The 16353-nt window shown below is 33.2% G+C and overlaps 1 long non-coding RNA gene across 3 annotated transcripts in view; it reads right to left on the bottom strand.

Moving 5' to 3' along the window:
- The window catches only part of LOC123860692 (uncharacterized), a 126513-nt gene that overhangs the window by 24908 nt on the left and 85252 nt on the right, over nucleotides 1–16353 (bottom strand). For 2 of the 3 annotated variants that reach the window (XR_010413175.1, XR_010413173.1), the window contains exon 4: nucleotides 8125–13836. The exons of the other annotated variant lie outside the window; for it this stretch is intronic. This is a non-coding gene — a long non-coding RNA (uncharacterized LOC123860692). Of the gene's footprint in view, nucleotides 1–8124; nucleotides 13837–16353 lie in introns of those variants that run through there. 3 annotated transcript variants of the gene reach the window in all.

Below are 16353 nucleotides of genomic sequence, written 5' to 3'. Positions count from 1 at the left end.
TTACTGAATTTATTTATCTGATAGTTGTTTGTTTTGTTTCTTTTGGCAGAGTTTATGGTTTTCTACATATATTATCATGTCATCTGCAGACAGTTTTACTCCTTCCTTCCAATTTGGATGCCTTGTATTTTTTTCTTGTCTGATTGCTATAGCTAGGACTTCCACTACTATTTGAATAAAAGTGGTGAGAGTTGACAACCTTGTTTTATTTCTGATCTTAGAGGAGATTCTTTCAGTTTTTCACCATTGAGTATGATGTTAGCCAGGTTTTTTTTCATATATGGCCTTTGGTATATTGAGGTATATTCACTCTTAACCCACTTTGTTGAGAGTTTTTAATCATGAACAGATGTTGTATTTTGGCTATTGTGGACATTGCTACTATAAACACTGGGGTGCCTGTGCCCCTTTGAATCACTATTTTTGTATCCTTTGGATAAATACCAGTAGTGCAATTGCTGGGTCCTAGGTAGTTCTATTTTGCATCCCCACCAATAGTGTAAGAGGGTTCCCCTTTCTCCACATCCTCACCAACATCTATTGTTTCCTGAGCTGTTAATGTCAGTCATTCTGACTGGTGTGAGGTAGTATCTCATTGTGCTTTTGATTTGTATTTCCTTGATGCTAAGTGATGTTGAGCAATTTTTCATGTGTCTGTTAGCCATTTATATGTCTTCTATGGAGAAATGTCTGTTCATGTCTTCTGATCATTTCTTGATTGGATTATTTATTTTTGGGGGTGTTGAGTTTGATAAGTTCTTTATACATTTTGGATACTGACCCTTTATCTGATAGGTCATTTGCAAATATCTTCTTCCATTCCATAGGTTGCCTTTTAGTTTTGTTGATAGTTTCCTTTGCTGTGTGAAAGATTTTTATCCTGACGAAGTCATGAAGTCCCAATAGTTCATTTTTGCTTTTGTTTCCTTTGCCTTTGGAGATGTGTCTAGCAAGAAGTTGCTGAAGGCCAAGGTCAAACAGGTTGCTGCCTGTGTTGTCCTCTAGGATTTTAGTGGATTCCCAGCTCACATTTAGGTCTTTCATCCGTATTGAATTTATTTTTGTTTATGGTGTAAGAAAGTGGTCCAGTTTCATTCTTTTGCGTGTGGCTGTCCAATTTTCCCAACACCTTTTGTTGAAGAGATGGTCTTTTTTCCATTAGATATTCTTTCCTGCTTTGTTGAAGATTAGTTGACCATAGAGTTTAGGGTCCATTTCTGGGTTCTCTATTCTGTTCTATTGAGCTATGTGTCTGTTTTTGTGCCAGTACCATACTGTCTTGATGACTTTGTAATATGGCCTGAAATCTGGAATGGTGATGCTTCCAGTTTTGTTTTTCTTTATCAGAATTGCTTTGGCTATCTGGGGTCTTTTGTGGTTCCATACAGATTTTAGGATCATTTGTTCTCACTCTATGAAAAATGTTGATGGAATTTTGATAAGGGTTACGTTAAATGTGTGGATGCTTTGGGTAATATAGGCATTTTAACATTGTTCTTCCAATCCATGAGCATGGAATACTTTTCCATTTCTTTGTGACTTCCTCAATCTCTTTCATAAGTGTTCTATGTTTTCAGAGTACAGATCTTTTACCACTTTGGTTAGGTTTATTCCTAGGTATCTTACGGTTTTTGGTGCAATTGTAAATGGGATGGATTCCTTGATTTCTCTTGCTGCTGCATCATTGTTGGTGTGTAGAAAGCAACAGACTTCTGTGCATTGATTTTATACCCTGCAACATTGCTGAGTTCCTGTACCAGTTCTAACAATTTTTTGGTGGCTTCTTTTGGGTTTTCTACATAGAGTATCATGTTGTCTGAGAAGAGTGAAAGTTTGACTTCCTTGCCAGTGCGGATGCATTTTACTTCTTTTTGTTTGGTTGCTGAAACTAGGACTTCCAGTACTATGCTGAACAACAGTGATGATAGTGGACATCCCTGTCATATTCCTGACCTTAGGGGATAAACTCTCAGTTTTTCCCCATTGAGAATGATATTGGCTGTGGGTCTTTCATATATGGCTTTTATGATGTTGAGGTATGTTCCTTTTATCCCTACTTTGTTGAGGGTTTTTATCAAGAAAAGATGCTATATTTTGTCAAATGCTTTTTCTGCATCTATTGAGAGGATCACATAGTTCTTACCCTTTATTTTATTAATATGGTGTATTATGTTGATTGATTTTCAAATGTTGAACCACCCCTGTAGCTCAGGAATAAATCCTACTTGGTTGTGGTGAATGATCCTTTTAATGTACTGTTGGATGTGATTACCTAGTATCTTGTTGAGAATTTTTGCATCCATGCTCATCAGGGATATTGGTCTGTAATTCTGCTTTTTGGTGGGGTCTTTGTCTGGTTTGGGGATCAAGGTAATGCTGGCCTCATAGAATAAGTTTGGAAGTTTTCCTTCCATTTCTATTTTTTGGAACAGTTTCAGAAGATTAGGTATTGATTCTTCTTTAAATGTTTGGTAGATTTCCCCTGGGAAGCCATCTGGCCCTGGACTCTTGTTTTGGGAGATTTTTGATTACTGCTTCAATTTCCTTGCTGGCTATGGGTTTGTTTAGGTTTTCTACTTCTTCCTGTTTCAGTTTTGGTAGTTTATACATCTCTAGGAATGCATCCATTTCTTCCAGATTGCCTATTTTTTTTGGCATATAATTGCTCATAATATTCTCTTATAATTGTTTGCATTTCTGTGGTGTTGGTTGTGATCTCTCCTCTTTCATTCATGATTTTATTTATTTGGGTCCTTTCTCTTTTCTTTCTGATAAGTCTGTATAGGAGTTTATCAATCTGTTAATTCTTTCAAAGAACCAGCTCCTAGTTTCATTGATCTGTTCTACTGGTCTTTTGGCTTCTATTTCATTGATTTTTGCTCTAATCTTTATTATTTCCCTTCTCCTGCTGGATTTAGGCTATATTTGCTGTTCTTTTTCAAGCTCCTTTGGGTGTAAGTTTAGGTTGTGTGTTTGAGGGTTTTCTTTCTTCTTGAAGAAGACCTGTATTGCTATATACTTCCCTCTCAGGACCACTTTTGCTGCATCCCAAGGGTTTTGGACTGTCATGTTTTCATTTTCATTTGCTTCCATGTATTTTTTTAATTCTTCTTTAATTTCCTGGTTGACCCATTCATTCTTTAGTAGGATGTTCTTTAACCTCCATGTATTTGTGTTCCTTCCAAGTTGTTTCTTGTGGTTGACTTTAAGTTTCATAGCATTGTTGTTTGAAAATATGCATGGTATGATCTCAGTATTTTTGTACCAGTTGAGGCCTGATTTGTGATCCAGTATGTGATCTAATTTGGAGTATATTCCATATGCACTCAGAAAGAGTGTGTATTCTGTTGCTTTAGGATGAAATGCTCTGAATATATCTGTTAAGTCCATCTGGTCCAGTGAGTCATTTAAAGCCTGTTTCCTTGTTGATCTTCTGCTTAGATGATCAGTCCATTGCTGTGAGTGGGGTTTTAAAGTCCCCTACTATTAATGTATTATTATCAATTAGTTTAAGTTTATTATTAATTGATTTATATATTTGGCTGCTTCCAAGTTAGGGGCATAAATATTTACAATTGATAGATCTTCTTGTTGGATAGACCCCTTTATTCTATAGTGTCCTTCTTAATCTCTTCTTATAGTCTGTTTTAAAATCCAGTTTGTCTGATAAAAGGTTGGCTACTCCAACTTTCTTTCTACATCCATTAATAAGACAAATTGTTCTCTACCCCCTCACTTTCAATCTGGAGGTATCTTTGGGTCTAAAATGAGTCTCTTATAGGCAGCATTATCAATGGGTCTTATTTTTTTTTTCTATTTAGTCACTCTGTATCTATTGATTGGAGCATTTATTCCATGAAGAGTTAAAGAAATTATTGATAGGTATGTACTTACTGGCATTTTGTTAATTATTTTCTGGTTGCTTTGCAGTTCCTCTCTGTTCCTTTCTTCTCCTCTTGCTCTTTTCCCTTGTGGCTTGAAGGCTTCCTTTAGTGCTATACTTAGATTCCTTTCTCTTTATTTTTTTGTGTATCTATTATAGGTTTTTGATTTGTGGTTATCGTTAGGTTCATATATAACATATTATGTGTATAGCAGCCTATAATAGAGTTGATGACTACTTAAATTTGAATGCATTCTAAAAGCTTTCTAAAAGTCTTCCAGATTGCTGATTCATTTTTCTACACCCTCTAATCTGTTGGTTCCCTCTAGTGTATTTTTTTCATTTCAGTTATTGAATTCTTTAGTTCTGACTGATTCTTTTTTATATTTTCCATCTCTTTGCTGAAGGTCTCACTGAGTTCATTTACTCTTTTTTCAAGTGCAGTGAATATCTTTATGATGATTACTTTGAATTCTTTATCAGGCATAATGCTTATTTGTGTTTCATTTAGATGTTTTGCTGTGATACTGTCTTGTACTTTCATTTGAGACAGATTCCTCTGTCTCCTCATTTTTACCAACTCTCTGTGTTTGTTTCTTATGTATTATGGATGTCAGCTACATCTCCTGGTCTTGAAAGTAGTGGCCCAGTGTAGAAGAGGTCCTATGGTCCCCTGTTAGTACAAACCCCCTTGGTCACCAGAACCAGATATCTAGGGTATCTCTTGTGTGGTCTCTGTGCACCCTACTGTTGTGACTGGGTCATGGTTATCCTTAGCGCAGTTTGCTGCTCTGACCCAGTTTGCCTGCTGTGTGTGCACTGGGCTGGGTTTGGTCCAGTGTTGTTGAGAGGCCTGAGACCACTGCAGGCTCTATGTGGTAGAGGCCAGGAGTCAGACTAGGTGTCTCAATCCACCTCTTTGCCACATAGAATAGCAGGTCTTTCTCCCTGTGCAGCCAGCTAAGAAGCCTGGCTGCAGGAACTGCAGGGGCACTGGTGTGTGGACTTATTTTCCCCCTCCACAGGGCAGGAGTCACTTTAAGGTGGTGCAGATTTCTGCAAAGGCTGCTTCCAGGGTATGGCAGGATAGGAACCACTTTGGAGGGAGCCTGCTGAGGCTGGTAGGGTGGATGCTGTGAGTCTGAGGGCAACATGGAGGTGGGGCATGTAGTACTAGCAAGATAGATGTAGTATCAGGGCTGGTTCCTGCTATCTAAACTGGGGGAGAGGAAGAGAAAGGGAATCTGCCAGCACTTTTGCTCCCATAGAAATCTGAAGATCCCTGTCACTCCAGCTCATATTCCAAAATTAGTAAATAAATCTTCATTTATACTCCACACACTTTTCAAAAAAAGTAATTTGCTACTAATGGTCATTTAAGTCAATTCCAAATTTTGGATATTATGAAAAATTCTGTGAGTACATTTCAGTGTTGCCCTATTTTTTTGTGTGAATATCCAGGATAAGTTTCTAGGAGTTACATTGTTGTATAGAAAATAATATACATTTTACATTTTGATTGGTATTATATTTCTTTCCAAAAACATAATACTAAATACTGAATGTATAATATGCAACATATAAAATGAATTGCATTTATGATTTCTTTTACAAATCATCTGTAATTACATAGCTTTGACACACACAAGGAAGATGAGAACCATCTTTTATCCCTGAACAAATAACTAGTTATGATAAAAACATTGAAATCCAATGAAAATTCCAAATTTTTGCCACCAACTGAAGAATTCAAATATAATTATATATTAAAGTCTAACATGAATTTGGTTCAGTTCTCTTTTGTTGATTCCATTCTATTTAGGTTCTTATTCTTTTTCTGGTGTCAAATATTTAGTTACTTTTTTTTTTTTTTAAGAATGTAAGATTAAAAAACTCTTAAAATTCCTTACCACTCTTCCACTTTCAAAGTCTCAATCATTAATTATATTTTGTTCTTTTACGGTTACTGTAGCTTACTTTATTTTTAATGTTTATCATTTTAAATAAGATATTAAAATTGCCCTGCAGTTATCAGTTTTGACTAAATAATTTGTTACATCATTAGGAAAAATACGGAAATTGACATACTATCATTTTCTGTCACCTCTTCTCTATACTTTATTCAATATAAGTTTTACTTTGTCTATGACATTTATTGAGTTACACTGTATGAAATTGGTATTTTTGTAGATGAAACATTTCTTATATCAGCTATCCTGTATGAGTCAGTCTATTATATTCTGTTATTCATAATTCTTATAACTCTTTAGCTTTAATTCTGTATTTATATATATTCCATATTAAAAATGCAACATTTTCAGGTATCTCTTATTGACCTTCCTGTAAATGTCCTATGATTGTGATATTTCCTGAGCTCATATAGCACTCACAATTAGTGCTATTTTCATGCTACTGTCCTAAGAATTGTGACAGGTATAGTATTAGATTTTTGCTCAACTTTGCATGTGTGTATGGGTATATTTATATTTATTGTAATATAAATATATATACATACTTACATACATAAATATTTATTTATATAAATATATAAAATTATAATTACATAAAATCCACCACTTTAAAGTGAACAAATGAATGGTTTTTAGTATATTGCCAAGGCTATACAACCATCCTAAGTAATTCTAGGATATTTTTAATACTTCAAAAAGAAACCCCATACCAGTTATCAGTTTCTACCCCCCTTCCCCTTGGCCACTAGGGGGAAAATATACTTTCTGACTATATGGATTTGCTTAATCTGAATATCTCATACAATGGAATTATAAAATATGTGCCTTTTGGTTTCTTTCACAGCATAATGATTCTAAGGTTCATTGATGTTGTAGTATGTATCAATTGTTTATTTTCTTTGATGGGTAAACAATAATCATATATATCCATAAAATGGGTGAATTTTATATAAATATATAAATTTATTATTAATATACTGTTATATTAATATATTATACAATTATAAAAATTTTAAATATAATCTATTCATATATAAAATATATTTATAAATATATAACATGCAATAATATATATTTGAAATATATATACATATATATTCATATTAATATATATATATTTTTCATACCCTATGGACCCTTAGGATGCTTCCATCTTTTGGCTTTGTGATAACGTTCTAACATTCATTTATAAATTTCTGTTTGAATACCTATTTTTTAATTCTTTGTTATATAATTTCTATATATGAAGAAGTGGAACATGGGATTATATAATAATTCTACCCTTTTGTGGTACTGCCAAACTGTTTTATCTTTTGGCTGAAATCATAGTTTCACCAGCAATGTATGAGAGTTCCAGTTACTCCATATCTTGTTTTATATTTGTTTTTACATTATTATACCATTCTTTTATGTGTGAAGTAGTAGCACATTATGTATTATTTTGATTGGTATTTCCTAATGAAAATGATGTTGAGTACATTTTCATGTGCTTGTTGGCCATTTGAATATATTCTTTGGAGAAATATCTATCCAAATACTTCCCCAGTTTTAATGGGTTTATCTTGTTATGTTGAGCTGTAAGAGTTCTCCATATATTTTGGATACTAGACTTTTGTCTTATGTATGACTTGCAAATATTTTCTTCCATTCTGTGGATTATCTTACTATCATAGTATCCTTTGATACACAAAACTTTGATGAGTTCCAGTTTACCTTATTTTTTCTTTGGTTGCTTCATTTTTGGTGTCCTATCTAAAAAAACTGTTCCCCAATCCAATGTTGCAAAGATTTGCATGTATGTTTTAAGAGTTTTATAATTTTATCTTATTAAAATTAATTTAGATATTTGATCACTTTTGAGTTAATTTTTATATGTGGTGTAAGATAGGGGTTCAGGTTCATTCCTTTGCATGTGAATATCTAGTTGTCCCAGCAGCTAGATAAAAAGAAAGATGGTATGTTTAAAAGATGATTATTTTCCCCATTAAATTTTCTTAGCACTCTTGGTGAAAATCAATTGACCATAAAAGTGAGGTTGGTTTTATGTCTGGATTTTAAATTCCACTCCATTGATTTGTCTATTCTTATGTTAGTAACACTCTTTCTTTACTACTGTAGCTGTGTTGGGTTTTGAAGTTGGGAAGTATGAGTCCTTTATCTACTTTTTCTAGATTTGGGCAGCTATTCTGAGTCTCTCATATATATATATATTGATGTTGTAGTATGTATCAATATACATATAATATATATATAATATATATATATACATATAATATATATATAATATATATATATATCAATACTTATATATATATATCAATACTTATATCAATATAATATATATATAATATCAATACTTATGCAATAAAATTGATGCTCAGATGGACATTTATAGCTGTAATGTTGCCAATAAAAAAGATCCCAAATCAGTAATATCTAAGAAGTGTTCCTATATGTCTGCTTTTTAAAAAAAATAAGTGTTTAGGAAGTATTAGTGTCACTCTTCTAAATGTTTGGTTGACTTCACCAGTGAGGTCATCTGGTCCTGAGTGATTCTTCATGTGAAGTTTATTATTATTATTATTATTATTATTATTATTATTATTATTATTAATTCAATCTGTTTACTTGTTATACATCTATTCAGATTTTATTTTTCATCTTAAGATTTGGTAATGTGTGTCTTCCTAGAAATGTACTCACTGTTGTTTAACTGTTTGGCATATATTTGTTTAAAGCTTTTCCTTAACATCCACTTATATTTCTGTAAAGTCTGTAGTTACGATCCATTTTTAGTCCCTGATTTAAACAACTAAATTTTTTCTCTTTTTTTCTTGGTTGGTGTAGCTAGAGTCATCAACTGTATGGATCTTTTCAAAGAATCAGTTTTTTGTTTTATTTTTTTCTGTATTTTATCTTTTTTTTTTTCTCTAATATTTACTGCTTCTTTTGCTTGCTTTGGACTTTGTTTGCAGTTCTTTTACTACTTTATTAAAGTTGGAGATTAGGTTACTGATTTGGGATCTTTTTTATTGGAGGCATTTACAGCTATAAATGTCCATCTAAGCACTAACTTTATTGCATGCATTAAATGTTGATATTACAAAGTATTTTGTAATTCCACTGTGGTTTATTATTTGACTCCTTGGTTAATTTGTTAATAACAAATATTTTTGAATTTCCTAAATTTCCTTGTTATTGATTTCTAATTTCCTTTAATGTGTTTGGAGAACACACTTTATATGATTTCCATCCTTTAAATTTTTTTGAGGCTTGTTTTATGAACAAACATATGGTCTATCCTATAAAATGTTCTTTGAGCATTTGAGAAGAATGTGTGTTCTCTTGTTGGGTAGAGTGTCTATTAGTTCTAGTTGGCTTGTTCAAATCTCCTATTTCCTTGATATTGTCTACCTATTTGTATTATACATTATTGAAAGTTGGGTATTGAAGTGTCCAAATACTGTTGAAATATCTCTTTCTGGGGTGGTTCAGTTGGTTAAGCATCTGCCTTCGGCTTGGCTCATGATACCAGGGTCCTGGGATTGAGCCCCGCATCTGGCTCCCTGCTCAGTGGGGAGCCTGCTTCTCCCTCTCCCTCTGCCTGCCCCCCCCGCTTGTGCTCACTCTGTCAAATAAATAAATAAAATCTTTAAAAAATATATATCTCTTTCTGCCGTTAGTCCTTTTAATGGGTACACTTGTGTTTGCTACATTTGATGGTATCCCATAGGTATCTGAGACTCTATTTACTGTTTTCATTTTTCTTTGCCTGTTCCTCAGACTGCACAGTCTGAATTTATCTTTTGTCATGTTTGCTGATTCTTCTACTTGCACAGATCTGCTGTGGATCTTTTCTACTGAATTTTTTATTTCGGTTATTTTAGTTTTCAACTACAGGATATCTATTTGATCCATTGTTATAATTTCTCTCTCCTTATTGATATTCTGTATTTGTTGAGAGAATATTCCCATATGTTCCTTTAGTTATTTAGACATGGTCTCCTTTAGCTCTTTGAACACATTTAAAATAGCTGTATATATCATGATGTTTTGATGAAAAATGTACATTTCAAATACCGTAAGGTACAATCTGGAAATCAGATACTCCTCCTACCCAGGGTTTGTTACTAGTGTTGTTTGCTTTTATTATTTGGTTAATGACATTTCTGAACAAATTTTAAAGTGTTTCTTTATAATGTGTGGCCATTAAAGTCTCTACTTAGTTTGCTTAGTGATCAGATAATAACTAAATAGGGATTTTTTTTTTAAATTCCTAGAACAAATAAGTCTTCCACTCTTTGCTGAGGGGCTCTGCGTGACCACACCCAACCAGGAACTTTAAACCCAGATTTAGCTATGCAGAGCCTCAGGGAATATCAGAGGTGAGACCTGAAGAGCTTCTCATGTATTTTTCCTGTACATGAGAACAACGCTATGAATGAATGATGCTTCCCAGGAATATATCAGAGATTTTTAAAGCCCCTATAGACATCTCATTCTTCACCTTTCCCTTTTAAGATTTTGGTTAATCTGCTGTCTGCCCCAACTCTTATAAATCACTTTAGGCAATCAGGATGTTAAAATATTTGACAAATACCTCTTGGGGAGAAGCTTTTAAAGGCACTCAGCAAGTTCAAGTGAGGTGAAATTAAAATAAGCTATTTGAGTAGAGTTTTCCAGAGAACCACTACGCAGGTCAAGTAATTACTATTCTTTGGAAATCAAGTTTGGAAACAGCTATGGTGCTGTTTTGCTTCCTCTGAAACCAGTAATATGGCCTATTATCTTTTCAAGTCTACTGCTGAACTGTAGAGTGGTGGATTAAACACCACAAAGCATGTTGTTGATGCTGAGATTCAGCCATTTTTCTTGATGAAACGTTACCTCATTGCTGAAGTCTTCAGAGTTCTGAGAAATTTGATTCTGAGTTTTTGGCTGCTTTTATTGATTTTTTGGAGTGTTTTTACCCCACGATTTCACAGTTATCACTCCATTTATTTTCACTGGAAATTTAGAGATATTTCTCTACTTTGAACTTGCATGGTTCTGTGACAAAATCTAAAGGAAGTCTTCCTTTTATGGTTGTTAGGGGATTTTTTTTTGACAGAATGCCTAAACATATATATATATTTAAAACCTAAACATGCCAAATGGTTTTGTCAGTGTTAGTTATTTTATGACAATTTTACTGAAACACTTTTGTCCCTTTGAATTAAAATTTCAGTTTTCTGAAATTTTGCTAATTTTTTTATTGTTCTGTAAGTGGTTAGATTTGCTATTGCAAAATTATTTTTTATTGTTCTTTAAATGGTTAGCAACTCATATTAAATTGCTATTATTGTTTTGTTTTGATCATTTTTATCCCATCTTTTTCCTTTGCATTAACTATAATTATTTCGTTCTGTGTTACCAAATTATTTTCTATCTGTGTCTGTTTCTTAGTTACTAAATTAGTTATTTGTTCAGCAGTGATTTTTTTCTCATTCTTAGTGTACTTAGCTTGCCAAGATCCTTTTTATTTCATTCCATTTTTAAAAATTTATTTTCTTTTTACATTTTTCCATTATACAACAAATGAAAGCAAATATCTGTTTCTTAGGTTTCATTTCCAAAAGGTATTTATCTGACATTTCATTCATTTTCCTTTTTATCCTTAGGTAGCATTTTTTCATAGTTGTCCTCACATATCTTTTCCAAAAATGTATACTGAAGATTAGAAATCCTATCAAAATACAGTTTTTCTGTAAAACATTCATCAATTTATTTAACATTTATGATTACCTATTAGGTTCCAGTGATTATTCCTATCATTAGAATACACAATGAAAAATAATTCCAAATATCCCTACCCTAATTCAGCTTGCATTTTATCAAGGGAAGGACAGACATAAAATATAATCCTAGTCCCTATACCACATACCTGGTAAAATACCATAAGACAAGAATCGAGTATGGGTATTATGGTTTGAACTTGAGAGCACAGTTATTGAGATATCTCCATGGCATGAACCAGGATGATGTCACTGAGGTGATAAGGACAAATGTCTTGGATTACATGGATGTGCAATTTTAACTTGAAATTGTGACTTGAGAGGTTAAGTACTATATATTTTATCCATCTCTTCCATTGCAAGTGATTTTGGGGAAAAGTGTTTAGTAGTACCAATACTTACATAATTGAAAACTTTTTGTTGTTGTTACTCCATTTTTTAAACTTTTTTATTAACATATCACGTATTATTTGTTTCAGGGGTACAGGTCTGTGATTCATCAGTCTTACACAATTCACAGTGCTCACCATAGTATATACCCTCCCCAATGTCCATCACCCAGCCACCCTATCTCTCCCATCCGCCTCCACTCCAGCAACCCTCAGTTTGTTTCCTGAGATTAAGAGTCTCTTATGGTTTGTCTCCCTCTCTGGTTTCATCTTGTTTCATTTTTCCCTCCCTTCCCCTATGATCCTCTGCCTTGTTTCTCAAAATCCTCATATCAGTGAGATCATATGATACATAGCATTCTCTGATTGACTTATTTCGCTCAGCATAATACCCTCCAGTCTCATCCATGTCATTGTAAATGGCAAGATTTCATATTTTTGATGGCTGTATAATATTTCATTGTGTATATATACTACATCTTCTTTATCCATTCATCTGTCGATGGACATCTAGGCTCTTTCCATGGTTTGGCTATTGTGGACATTGCTGCTATAAACATCGGGGTGCACATACCCCTTCGGATCACTGCATTTGTATCTTTGGGGTAAATACCCAGTAGTGCAATTGCTGGGTCATAGGGTAGCTCTATTTTCAACTTTTTGAAGAACCTCCATACTGTTTTCCAGAGTGGCTATACCAACTTACATTCCCACCAACAGTGTAGGAGGGTTCCCCTTTCTCCTCATCCTCGCCAACATCTGTCGTTTCCTGACTTGTTAATTTTAGCCATTCTGACTGGTGTGAGGTGGTATCTCATTGTGGTTTTGATTTGTATTTCCCTGATGCCAAGTGATGTTGAGCATTTTTTCATGTGTCTGTTGGCCATTTGGAGGTCTTCGTTGGAGAAATGTCTGTTCATGTCTTCTGCCCATTTCTTGATTGGATTATTTGTTTTTTGGGTGCAAACTTTTAATCTACATATTTTCCTGCCTGATTTTTACTATAAAAGCTATTAATGTCAGACATTAGCTTTCCCCCTCTCCAAGTGAGCAGATAGATACTTTAGTCAATCTTGATTGATTAATGTTACAAAGAAAAAGTTTGCTGAGGGGATAATTTACGGAAAAGGCCCTATCCTTTAAATTAAAAAGAAAATGATGAAAATAAAACTATCCCTTCAGTTAAATGGGAGATGCCCACGATTTGAAATAATAAGCCTAGAAATCAAGCTAACATTCAAGGAGTCTGAAATGTGAGTTCCAAATAGCAGCTCTGATGTTCTGAATTGGTGTGGAGCTCTATCTCTGGACTTCCATTATATTTCTGGTGAGAAATTCTTAGCAAATGCATTCCCAATGATACAAAATGACAAGGATAACTTCTCTGTTACCTGTAATATCAAAAAGCTTGTATTGTAATTCACTCCTAATCACGCATAGATTTTTTTGTTGTTGTTAACATTTGGTCAGAGATAATCTCCCTCCCTCTAGCAGTTATTTTCACTGTGACAGTATCAGAGTTCAACCTATGTGTAATCAGAATCTTAAAAGTAGATTAACAGGAAAGAGTATAGAAGAAAAAAATACTGAAGAATTTCCAAAATTAGACCTTAAACCACAAATCCAAGAAACAACAAAATTATGCATATTATATTTAAACCATTGAAGACTAATGGCAACCAAGGACAAAGAGAAAATGTTAACAGCTGCCAGAACAACAACAACAAAATACTATTTACAGAAGGACAAGTATTAAGAATTACAGCAATCTTTTCATCTGAAACCATACAAACAAGACAAAACAGTGGTATCTTCATGTGCTGAAAGAAAAAAAAAAAACTGTCAACATAGCATTCTTTATACAGTGAAAACATTCTTGAGAGTTTACAGAGAAATAAATACTTTCAAGGAAACAAAAACTAAGGGAATCCATTGCTATTAAGCCTAATGTGCAAAAAATGTTAGAGAAAGGTCTTTAGGAAAAAGGCATGAGATCAATCAGAAAATGAGACTGTTAGTAAGATGTGAAGAACGTTGAAAATGGAAAAAATAGAGGTAAATACAGTATTTTTTTTCTTTTTCGCAGTTTTTCTAAAACATAACTGATGAAAACAGGCCAAATTATATGTTAGGTGTTTACAGAATAAAATTCAGGTCAACAATGGCCCAAGGGATGGGAGAGGGAATGGTTTTCACATAAAAATTGTTTACACTGAACATGAGGTGGTATAATATTATGCTATAGTAGTTGCAGGTTATTTTTAAATGTATGTTTAAAACCCAGAGCAACCAGTAAAATATATGTTTAAATAATATAACCAATAAATTAATTAGATTAAATGGACTCATTAAAAACTGCTAAATTAAAACCAGAGAAGGCAGAAAAGAGAAAAAGATACAAGGACCAAATGGAGAAGATAGAAAACAACAAGATGCTACCAGATAACCCAACCACATCAATAATCATTGGGAATGTCAATGATCTAAACCCACAAGTTAAAGGAGAATTTTACATTAAAAAATAAGTAATGATCCAACTATATGTTGTCAATAAGAAATCCACTACAAATATAACATATGAATATGTTATGGTAAGAGGATGGAGAAAGATGCAATCGATTATTAACCAATAGAAATCTGGAATAACTATTTCAGACAAATTATACTTCAGTACAATAAATTTTTTCAGGGATAGGTGGGAGCAATACATAATGATAAAAAGGGATAATTTTACCAAATTTGTATGCATGTGTCAACAGAGCATCAAAATACACGGGGAAATAATGGATAGAAATGAAAGGACAAATAGATGAATTTGTAACTGTAACTGGAGACATCAATATGCCTCTCAAAAACTGAGAGAACAAGTAGCCAGAAATCCAATAAAGAAATAGAGAACCCAAAAAATACTATCCATCACTTGGATCCATTTGAGAGTTCTGGAACCATCTAACAATAGTGGAATACACATTCTTCTCAAGTGCACATGGAACATACATCTAGGTAGACTGCATCCCTGAGTATAAATCCTTAATCAATTGAAAAGAACAGAAATTATGCAAAATATGTTTTTGGACTGTAACAACATTAAGCTAAATTAACAGAGAGGTAGCCAGAAAATCTCCCAGTTATTTAGAAATTAAAAAAAAAAACAAAACACATCTATCTAATGCATGAGTTGAAGAGAAAGTCTCAAGGGCAATTTAAACTAGCTGCTTTTTCTAACTTTCCTCTTAGCTTTAAAGAATAGTGATGGATAGCAGCAGTGACACTTTGAATGGTAAAGTTATACATCTGTGCTAGAGGAGTTTTCAGCTTCTCTTTGTATATTCCCTGCCTACCTACCCAAGATGAGCCTTCTACAATACCATTTTGGGTGGTAATAAGAATGAATGTCAGATTTTGACCGCTCACCTTCCTTCCCCTCTAATACTGGGAAAAGGATAGCTATTATAGAGTTTAAGAGCAGTAATGATTTTTAAATGTGCTTTCTTTGTAGACCTGTTAAGATATAATGGTAGGTATCGAATTTCTGCTACTGTCTTTCCTTCCTTATTCATATTTGTTTTGGTAGGATATTACTAAGAAGGTTCTGTCATCAGTTTCTCTCTGTTCTTTTACTTGGAAAATTTTTCCAAGTATTTGCAGGTTGTTTTTTTTTTTTAATTGTTCCACAGTTTGTTTATAGTGAAAGGTTTTTCATTCAACAATAACTTTATAAAATTTTTGACAAGATTTCAATTTGACCAACTCAATTAAGGGCTTTATGGGCCTAATTTCAAGATGAATCATCAATTTCAAAGGTAATTTGATCGGGAAGGAATTTGGTATGAAATGAAGTCATATTCAGAGTTGTGGGTGATTTCTAAGCCCACTGTGCAATTCTAATCTAATCACAAAAAATAAAATTAAGAGATTATTTGCTCAGCCTCTTCCTTACAAAAAGAAGATTTCCAAAAGTACTACACTAGGAGCAACAAGTGATAATAGCAATTTCTTAGTTTAGTCCATTAGGTTTTCCTTTTATCATCCTATTTCTCTATTACCTTTTAAATAATATTTTACCTTGCAAGGAAACTTTGAAGATGTATCTTCTGATAGAACTTTGAGAGAATGTTGCTCATGTTTGATACATGAGCCCACTTAAAAACCCTAGTTATGACTCAGAGTACTTTTCATCATTATTTTCTCTTAAAATTCCTAATATATTTCATGGTCTCATGTAATTTATTTATTTATTTATTTATTTATTTATTTATTTATTTATTTATTTATTTTAAGATTTTATTTATTTATTTGAGACAGAATGAGAGAGACAGAGAGCACATGAGAGGGGG

This window comes from Mirounga angustirostris, unplaced genomic scaffold (assembly GCF_029215605.1).
Source record: "Mirounga angustirostris isolate CCGP_5_RB_7025 unplaced genomic scaffold, mMirAng1.0.hap1 SCAF_7, whole genome shotgun sequence".
Taxonomy (NCBI): domain Eukaryota; kingdom Metazoa; phylum Chordata; class Mammalia; order Carnivora; family Phocidae; genus Mirounga; species Mirounga angustirostris.
The sequence above is the reverse complement of the archived record's forward strand: the minus strand, read 5'-3'. Positions and strand labels throughout refer to the sequence as shown.